Below are 11,019 nucleotides of genomic sequence, written 5' to 3' on the forward strand. Positions count from 1 at the left end.
AGTTTTTGAGTCTGAGCCCCAGGTTGGCAGAGCTTGGAGCCAGCTTCAGATTTTGCATCTCTCTCTCTCTCTCTGCTCTTCCCCCACTCATGCTCTATCTCTCTCTCCTTCAAAAATAAATAAACATTAAAAAATTTTAAAAACCTTACTTGAATAATAAATGCACGCACACACACACACACACACACATTCACTCACTCACACAAGATACCAAATTATCTAGCAGAAGACACAAAAAGCTAAAGAAGAATGTAAGACTGTAAGTGTAGTAGCAGAATAATAGTTCCCAAATTATCTACATCTTAATCCCTAGAACCTGAGAATAAGTTTCCATACATGGGAAAAGGAGGTTCACATTTGGTTAAGTCAAGGACCTTGAGATGGAGAGATTATCCTTCATTATATGGGTGGGACCAATCTAATCACATGACTCCTTTTATATCATTTGGGACAAATTTTTCCTTCCAGATATTATAAACAATATAATTTTACAATTTATAATTTGGATAGATGCCCACATTTTGGGAAAACAGTACAATACATTGTACATCTTACTCACTGATTCTGCATGTAAAAATTTGAAAAGTACTTCACAGTGAGTGACAGAGACAGTCAAATATGATGGGTCAGGGATAATACTTTTCATTCTTTCTTCAGGGGATCAAGGGACTCAGTTTTAGGAGTAGGTTCCACATAATTACAAATAAAATTGACACTGGAGGGTTCAAAGTGCTTGAGGTACACTATTTAGTGCTTAAGCACTCCTTCCTATGAGGAAGAAAATGTCTTTTTTATGCGAGGATTTCTTAGGGAATTATATCTCTAGTGAGAAGAAAAAGAGCTAGATGGAATTAAAAAATGGCCAGACCTGGGATTTAATAAAGCTGTTTCTTTTATTAAGAAGTAAAGAAAGTATGGGATTTCTGGGTGGCTCAGTCGGTTAAGTATCCAACTGAGTTTTAGCTTAGGTCATGATCTCATGGTTCCTGAGTTTGAGTCCTGACTAGTGCCGTGCAATGACAGCACAGAGCCTATTTGAGATTCTCTCCTTCCTTTCTCTCTACCTCTCTCTCTTTTTTCCTCTCTCTCTCATTCTCTCTCTCTCTCTCTCTGTTTCTCTGTAAGAATAAGTAAATAACACTTAAAAAGAAGTAAAGAAGTTAAAGAAATGCTGAAATGTATAATTGACTGTTGATTTGTTGACCTTAACCTGGAAATTACATGAACTGAAGTAATATGTAGAGAGACTTTTTTGTGAGGATTGGCCTTTATAAATATGTTTCTCAAGCAGTAGATTCCAGATTGGGTTTTTTTGTGCACTTAAAGAATAAGAACCCTGGCAGTTATACGAGAGCACCTTATTCTAACATGGCCTCCCAGGTTTCATTTCATGGATGTTTTTTTCATCTTACCTCCAAAGAGTCTTTTCATGGGACATTGACACTGGGCATTTGAGGCATAACTAAGTAAAGTGAAAGAAAGGCTCCAGAAAGTTAGAAGAGAAATGGAAAGCTACATTGGGGAATCTTTATGGATATTCATGTGTATTTTTAATATTTCTTATGATACATATCATCAATGTTTCATACTTCATAAAAACAGGCTTATCAATCCTTTATGCTTTAATTTATAGTGATTTCCAGTGATAAAGTATATAGTGAATTATGCATAAAGATAATTCTATTATGTGTGCCCTAAATATCAGTTAACTTCATCTTTCACCTCATGCATCTCATCTTATAAGCTGAAGACATTTAAAATCATCTGTAGTTCACCAACAAATCTCTTTCCATTTGCAAGTACTGTTGCCTCTGCTTAAGATTTCCCCTTTTCCTCACCATCTGCAAATCATCTAGTCTTCCTTTATAACAGGTTTCATTTCCTGTGGGAGGTCCTCCCTGGATACTCTAAGCTGATTTAAGCTTCTGTTCCTCTGTATGACTTTTTTAACTCTGTATATACAGTCATTATCTTTTTTGCAATATCATTTCGTATCATGGTTGTCAATATGCTTATTGGCTTCCTACTAGAAAACACTGTAAGTATAAATAATATAACTTTTTATGGTACTTATTAAATGCCTGTTGCTAAAAGCCAAGTAAATATATAATTGAGGAATGAATGAATAAATTGTTTACTAATGGGAGGCAGTAAGTAGTGAGTCTTGGCCAAACTAAAAGTCAAATGTCAAAGCAGAATCATTGATTTTTAGTCAAAATTAGATAATGGTAATATTGTTCTTAGGATTCAGGCTATGGAGGCAGATGAGTGTCTCTTTAATAATAACACAAATAACTTTCTCATGTCCCCAGTTACCTGGGGAAATTCTCCAATTTTTTCATGGTATACGTGTCCATGTATTTCTTAATCATTCCTAGGGATGGTCCACATGGACTCTCAAAACTTATTTAAGCCATAATACCCTGAAACATCTACTGACCTTCCTCTCCTGCCCCAGTTTCCTCTTGGTAATATGTCCTGCTCATCAATGTGCTTGAAGATGCCTGACTGCTCCCCTTCCTGTTGATGCCTACCATGTGAAGTCGCCAGAGATGCTCTTTCCAAGGGTCCACAATCCTCAAAATTCAGAATACGCAGTAGTAAGAATGAAAATGAACTCAGTTTCAATTTGTATACATTCTTCTGCTTAAGCATCCTAGGCAGTACTATTGTTCATATTCCTCTATGTATCTCAAAGAGTTCTCCAGGAAACAGGGCTTTCAATCTCTGCTCTTAACTGCATGGGCTCAGAGAATCAGAAAAAAATGTAGTTCAGAAAGAAGAGGGAAGTTCAGACTCCATTGGTCTCTTTTCTTGCCCCATAAAGACATTGCGTACTGTATTAGTTTCCTAGAATTACTGTCATAAAGTGTCACACACTGGGTGACTTTAAGCAACAGCATATTATTGTCTCACATCTCCACCCAGAGGCCAGAAAACCAAAATCAAGATCACGGCATGGCCTTGCTCGCTCTGAAGACTAAAGAATGATGTATTCCAGGTCTCTTTCTAGTTTCTGGTAGCCTCAGATATTCCTTGATTTGTAGATGCTTCATTCCAGTTCTCCTTTACAAGGTATTCTCTGTGTGTCTTCACAGTGTCTTCCCTCTGTGTTTGTGCCCCAAATTCCTTTTTATTTTTTTAAAATTTTTTAATGTTTTATTTATTTCTAGGAGAGAGAGAGAGAGACACAGCGTGAGCAGGCGAAGGTCAGAGAGAGAGGGAGTCACAGACTCTGAAACAGGCTCCAGGCTCCGAGCTGGCAGTCAGCACAGAGCCCGACGCGGGGCTCGAACCCACGAACCGCGAGATCATGACCTAAGCAAAAGTCGGACGCTCAACCGACTAAGCCACCCAGGCGCCCCCAGATTCCTTTTTATTAAGGACACCAATCATCCTGGATTAAGGCCCATTCTAATGACCTCATCATAACCTGCTTAAATCTGTGAAAACCCTATTTTTATTTTTGTTTCAGAGTTTTCTTTCTTTTTTAGTTTATTTAATTTCTCTTTTTTTATGTTTTGTTTTTATTTTTTTATTTTTATTTTTTTACAAATAGTTTATTGTCAAATTAGTTTCCACATAACACCCAGTGCTCTTCCCCACAAGTGCCCTCCTCCATGCCCATCCCCCCTTCCCCCACATCCATCAGTCCTCAGTTTTTGTCAGCATTCAAGAGTCTCTCATGGTTTGCCTCTCTCCCTTTCCCCCACCATTCCCCCCCTTCTTCTCCCCCTTGTTCCTCAGTTAAGTTCCTCCTAATCCTCCTATACGTGCAAACATATGGTATTTGTCCTTCTCTGATTTATTTCACTCAGCATAACACCCTCAAGGTCCATCCATGTTGCTACACATGGCCAGATTTCATTGTTTCTCATTGCCATGAAGTATTCCATGGTATAGATAAACCACATCTTCTTGATCCATTCATCTGTTGATGGACACTTAGGCTCTTTCCATGTTTTAGCTATTGTGGAGAGTGCTGCTATGAACATTGGGGTACATGTGCTCCTATGCATCAGCATTTCTGTATCCCTTGGGTAAATTCCTAGCAGTGCTATTGCTGGGTCCTAGGGGAGTTCTATTGTTAGTTTCCTGAGGAACCTCCACACTGTTTTCCAGAGGGGCTGTACCAGTTTACATTCCCACCAACAGTGTAGGAGGGTGCCCGTTTCTCCACATCTTTGCCAGCATCTAGAGTTCTCTGATTGGCTCATTTTAGCCACTCTGACTGGCATGAGGTGGTATCTCAGTGTGGTATTGATTTGTATTTCCCTGATGAGGAGGGATGCTGAGCATCGTTTCATGGGTCTGTTGGCCATCTGGATGTCCTCTTTGGAGAAGTGTCTGTTCATGTCTTCTGCCCATTTCTTCACTGGGTTATTTGTTTTTCAGGTGTGGAGTTTGGTGAATTCCTTATAGATTCTGGATATTAACCCTTTATCTGATATGTCATTTGCAACTATCTTTTCCCATTCCGTTGGTTGCCTATTAGTTTTGTGGGTTGTTTCCTTAGCTGTGCAGAAGCTTTTAATCTTGATGAGGTCCCAATCATTTATTTTTGCTCTTGATTCCCTTGCTTTTGGGGATGTGTCAAGCAAGAAGTTGTTGCAGTGGAGGTCAAGGAGGTTGTTTCCTGCTTTCTCCTCTAGGGTGTTGATAGTTTCCTGTCTCACGTTCAGGTCCTTTATCCATTTAGAGTTTATTTTTGTGCATGGTGTGAGAAAATGATCTAGTTTCATTCTTCTGCATGTTGCTGTCCAGTTCTCCCAACACCATCTGTTAAAAAGGCTGTCTTTTTTCCATTGGATATTCTTTCCTGTTTTGTCAAAGATTAGTTGGCTGTATACCTTTGGGTCCAGCTCTGAGTTCTCAATTCTGTTCCATTGGTCTATGTGTCTGTTTTTGTGCCAATACCATACTGTCTTGATGATGACAGCTTTGTAGTAGAGGCTAAAGTCTGGGATGGTGATCCCTCCCGTTTTGGTTTTATTTTTCAGTATTACTTTGGCTTTTCGGGGTCTTTTGTGGTTCCATACAAATTTTAGGATAGTTTGTTCTAGTTTTGAGAAGTATGCTGGTGCAATTTTGATTGGAATTGCATTGAAAGCCGGAGTAGCTATACTTATATCAGACAAACTGGACTTTAAATTAAAGACAATAACAAGAGATGAAGAAGGGCACTACATAATAATTACAGGATCCATCCATCATGAAGAACTAACAATCATAAATGTCTACGCACAGAATATGGGAGCACCTAAATATCTAAAACAATGAATCACAAACAGAAACAAGCTTATAGATAAGAATGTGCTAATAGCAGGGGACTTTAATACTCCACTTACAGCAATGGATAGGTCAACCAGACAGAAAATCACTAAAGAAATAATGGACTTGAAAGACACATTGGACCAGATGGATCTGACGGATATATTTAGAACTTTACATCCTGAGGCCAGGGAATTTACTTTCTTCTCAAGTGCGCATGGCACTTTCTCCAAGATAGAAAACCCTATTTTTAAATAAGGTCACAGGTATTGAGGGTTAGACCTTCAACATGCCTTTCCTGGGGGACTCAGTTTTCCAAACATTCTCACTTTCCCCTGAAATCACAAAGACCTTCCCTTCTATAGATCACAAGGGCTACAACTGCAGTCTCTAGATAGATATAAAAGAATCTGAATCTTCCTTGGCCTCAGCCAAGTATTAGGTTGTTGGAAAATTTTGGAAATATAAAAGAAAAAAAAAGTAATCTCACTCGTTCACATCCTCTATGTGTGAGGGGAAATGAGCTACTGTAATAAATGACCAATATCTGCATTTTGTAGGCACCAGAAAATCTACATGATATGGGAAAGCAGAAATTGCTTAGATGAATATATGAGCATCAGGGGTCATTCAAAATGGGGCAATAATTACAAAAGACTGAAGTTTACCATGTGCAATGGAATGCTTAGGATTCCACAAGAGATGTGAAAGGTATTTGACATAATTTTATTTCTTGAAAAATGTTTTTATCAATAGTTTACTACATCTAAAAATTTTGCATTAATTTCAGGTAGGAAATTATATCATTTTTATACACCTTGCTTTGTTCTAATAATTTTATGGTTAAATATCATCAATTTAATATTTTATTCATCTGGAATTTATTTGGTAGGATTTTAGTGTAGTAAAATCCTTGCCACTCATTTAAAAAGCCATCCAGAGGTAGAATGCATTCTTACATATCTATGTACCTATTTCTGAATGCTATCATATCCCTTTAACCTGTTTGTCTAGGGCTACACTATTAACAATCTATTTCTAATTGCTCCACAATACTCACCCTTTTCTTATCACCCAGTATCTATGTGTACATTTTTCTATATGAATTTTTGAATCATTTAAATCACACACATACCCACTTGTATGTAATTCTATTGGTGTTTTTAATGAGATCTCAATAAGTGTGTGGAGTAAAATAAATGGGATCAACAGCTTTATAATATAATTTCATATACTCTGAAACAGGAATTTTCCCCTCCCCATAGAAATGGTCATCTCCTTTATACATATCACTTATATATTTTTCTAACTATTTTAACCTTTGTTTCCTATGTAGGTAGATTATTCATTTCAATTTCCTCACTGGTGGTTTATGTGCTTTCCTTGTTTTGTGTTCCTTTTCTCACCTTGTAATTCACTCCTAAAGTGAATACAAGGTAGGCGCCCATGAGAGGAGGATCCAGGACCCATGCAGGACCAGGTACGGGTTCATACCCAGGGCTGGCCTGGCCTGGGGAGTTGGCACCAAAGCAGGGTGAGTGATCTTTGGGGCTGGGTGTAAAGTGCAGCTTGCCTGCCCAAGAAGGGGCTTGGTGGGGTCTGGTCCAGGAGAGGACTTTGTGGCAGAGATGGGAGCATGGTTCTAGTCAAGAAATTGGAAAAAGGCAAAGAATATGCTATTATGACTATACACACACCCATACATATGTATAGATAAAAACATGGCTTAACTTTCCCTACTGAGGGGACTTAGGAAAAGCAACTCTCCAAGTACAAGCTGCACCTGGAATATATTTTGATGCCAAAAGCTAGGAGGTGCTCCAAGAATGAGGAGCACATGTCAGTAAGCTTCAGAATCCAGCAAACTGGGGGTTATCTGAGTTATTTGGAAATATCATGTATTAAATAACATGTTTTATTCTTATTTGAAGAGAACTAACCCCATACAAAAACTGGATTAAGCACTTGTCATGTGAGGTTATTTATTTTGGCAAAAATTCTTAAAATTGGCTAACATAAACTTTTATTTTGGATCATTTCTCTAGGTACAGAAATAGTTTTATTGTATTGATAAACAGAGAATTTTCATAAATATCTCTGTTTGCAAAGAAAGTATGAAGGCAGAAAAAAATTGCATTCTGCAAGACACAGCAGCATCAATGGCAGCTCTGGTTACTGTCAGAGCTGGCTGCCTGAGGCAGGGAGCATAGTCGCCATGTCAAAATCTCTTTGCACCTTGGGACACCTGGGTGGCTCAGTTGGTTAGGTGTCCAACTTCCACTCAGGTCATGATCTCAAGGTTTATGAGTTTGAGCCCCACGTCAGGCTCTGTACTGACAGCTCAGAGCTTACCTGGAGCCTGATTTGGGTTCAGTGTCACCCTCTCCCTCTGCCCTACCCAAATTCACGATCTGTCTCTCTCTGTCTCTCTGTCTCTCAAAAATAAATAAACATTAAAAGAAATCTCTGTGCACCTCAAACATCCTCATGTATAGTGAATGTTTTCTATGCCTTAATAGGGGTTATGTAAGAGAAAAATCTTCCTCCACTCAGTTCCTTTTCTAAAGGAATAGCATTTATCAAGTTACCAATGCAAAATCATGCAGTATTTTTCTTCCAAACCACACTTTGTGTCCTACACATTCCAGTTCTTTGCCCATAGCCATTGTTCACCAGATGTTTAATTAACATTAACCATGAACCCACATTTAAAAAATCTTTTTAATTTTTATTTATTTTTGAAAGAGAGAGAGAGACATAGTGTGAGCAGGGGAGAGGCAGAGAGAGAGGGAGATACATAATCCAAAGCAGGCTCCAGGCTCCGACCTGTCAGCACAGAGCCTGACGTGGGGCTTGAACTCAGAGCAGTGAGATCATGACCTGAGCCAAAAAGTCAAATGCTTAACAGACTGAGCCACCCAGGCACCCTTACCCAAAATTTTGAACAGTACACAAAATACATTTCTTATAGTTGAAGAACAGAATTTAAAAAAGGAGAAAATCTCAGGGCATGGTGAGGCAAAATATTTTTACCAGCAAATGATTTGGGGTATCATGAGGTAAACGAAGGGGCTTCAGAAGATCAGTGGCTACATGAAAACTAAAATCCCAGTATCAATCATGTAACCACCACTGTTAAAACAACATGAAATATTTTGCTCTTTAAAAAAGTAACATCAAGTATATTTTAAGGAAAACAAGCTCATATTTCTTTTTATCTAATCTAATAGTCCTGTACTAACCTTATAATCAGAGACCATGTTTTATCACCAACAACTTTGTGCTGCATGCAGCAACACACCAATATACCCTATTTTTCCTATTATCAAGGTTTCCACCATTTGCAAAACTTGATATAGTAGTTTTTTCTCAATAATGGTATGTACTTTGTGCTATTTTTAAACTGTTTGCCTGAAGTCAGTTATGAAGCAGGAAAAACAGTATAAATTTGCAAATGGAGGTTGGGAGCAGCATATATATAATAGAACCGTTTGTTTAAGAGTATTTTAAAGTAAGCAGAGATTTGAACAGAACTAAGTGCAATGAGAGAACATCACTTAGACCTCTTCATTTCCATAGCCATAGGAAAAAGGTCAGCAGCTAGTCTTCTATTTCAGAACTTTTTCAGCCCTGGAAGACTCACCGCTTCTGTTCAAACACGGGCTGAAGAGCGGGTAGATGTGATGCCCGTGCAAACATTCTGTAACTTTCACAAGAAAGTGCAAGAACAATAGTAATATGATATGAAAACTTGTGCTCAAGCTCAACTGATTTAGTAGGTTTCACGTGGCCCTGAGTTGAAAGAAAATAGAACAAGAGAAAAGGAATACACTGTATATTTTAATTGTTCCTCTATCAACCACACCATACAAAGGAACTATAAAAGTTTATGATCTGTTAAGTTTTCCCCTTTCATTGAAGTGTAAGCCCAGCTCTATATGACATCATGTTCCAAGTCATTGGCTCCAAAATGTTTGAAATTGAAGGAAGTGTAGTGAGGGGCACAACATTTTGCATGTGGAACAACCTGGGTGTTTCAACAGCTTTGACTTTGCCAAGAGCCATCGTCAGGTGTCTGGAAATGCTTAAATGCATATAGACTGAGAACATCCGTAACTTCCATCCTAACACTTCCTATGATACAGTCAAACAAAGTTTCATATGTCAAAACAGAATCAAAAGAAAAGAAAGCTGGCATTTAAAAGTCAGGACATGGGTAAATCCAGTTTGATTAAAATATCACTCGGTAGGATAAGCTGTTCTGTTCCCTTTTTCCATCGGTGGTGACAGATGCACATGGATTCATAGACACATGGAATACATATTTGAGAACAATTTTGTTAAAAGTAAGGACTCATCCAGTCACTGACAAAAATGTAAACAGTGCATAATGTTATATATCGTAGGCTATCTGCTGGTGTGGTGCTCCGTGCAATGGAAGACAAAATGCCCTCAGTGGCTCAAAGGTTAAATATTGCCACAAAACAGAATCAGAGCCTGGCTGAGGTAAGACCGTGGTAGAGGTGGTAGTAATAGTCATAATAATAATAACTATGTTTACAACCATTCATTGAAAAACCATCACAAGCCAAATATTGTAATGTGTCATTTAATGCATCTCAATTATTAAATAAGTATGTATGCCCACCTCCCTCAGCTTGAGGTATATACAATCAATGTCATTCCGCGGTGGTATCCCAGATCGTCAGGGTGCCCGGATAAGCATTAAGAGCAATTTCTCATGGCTCACTCCTCCACTACGGCGCAGATTATCTCTTCATATTTAAGCAGGCATGCAGGTAGGTCCTCTTTATTCTCCTAGCTTCCAGGGATGCAGGCACTTAAAAAATACCTGAGGATTTCTCACCCCGGCTCTGGAAAACACAGAAATGGGATATGACACGATCACCTCCCCTAAAGTAGGAATTATCAGGTTTGTGAAGATTGTAATAGGAACTTGAACTTCCCCAAAGAGGTGATCATATCAAATCTAGGTCAGACTCCAAAGTCTGGCTGTGTTTCAAGGATGGAGCCCTAGCTCTGGCCAAGATGACTGGCCTTGCTACATGCCACGACAGTCACTCAGAGATGGGCTCCAGTGGGATGCCTCTTTCCTCTGATGATCCTGAAGTCTTATTGACACAAAGGGCAGAGGTTCAAGGTCACCCCTGTTGTCTCTATTTCCTCTTGTTTTTTCCAGCTCTGCAGCTGCCATCATTGAAACCTGGGCACGAACTGCAGCTGTGAGAATAGGGGATGGATATAGAGGGATTAGTTAAGTGATATCTCCTCTATATCCTGGGAAAACACAAAAATGATCTTCAGATCTAGTTACTGCTTTCTATAATAAACAGTTGCTTCTCAGGTTAATATTGATGTCTCACACACTACAATACTGTTTTCATTTTTAGAAACTAAAAATGATGTTTTCCCCAATTTTATTCAATCACTTTAAAATAATTTATATAATAATAAAAATATAATGCCTGAGAAATAGCACTACCATTTTTTGCCTCCTAAGATAAAAATAATGAAATATATCCTAATTCTTCATCAGAGTCATAAATTATTAATTCAGTGTTTTAGATGCTCTTGAGGCTGCATAGCATATGACTTTCTTTTTCTGTTTAGACAGATATCTTTCAAATAAATTTCAAAGTTTCTCATTTTGATCTCAGGCAGGAACAGAGTTATAGCAAGGTAGAGTTGATCACCTGGTGCTTGCAGTTTAAAAAGTGTCACAAACAG

The sequence above is a fragment of the Hyaena hyaena genome, unplaced genomic scaffold, assembly GCF_003009895.1.
Source record: "Hyaena hyaena isolate Hyena2069 unplaced genomic scaffold, ASM300989v1 scaffold_1228, whole genome shotgun sequence".
In the NCBI taxonomy this organism is placed as follows: Eukaryota; Metazoa; Chordata; class Mammalia; order Carnivora; family Hyaenidae; genus Hyaena; species Hyaena hyaena.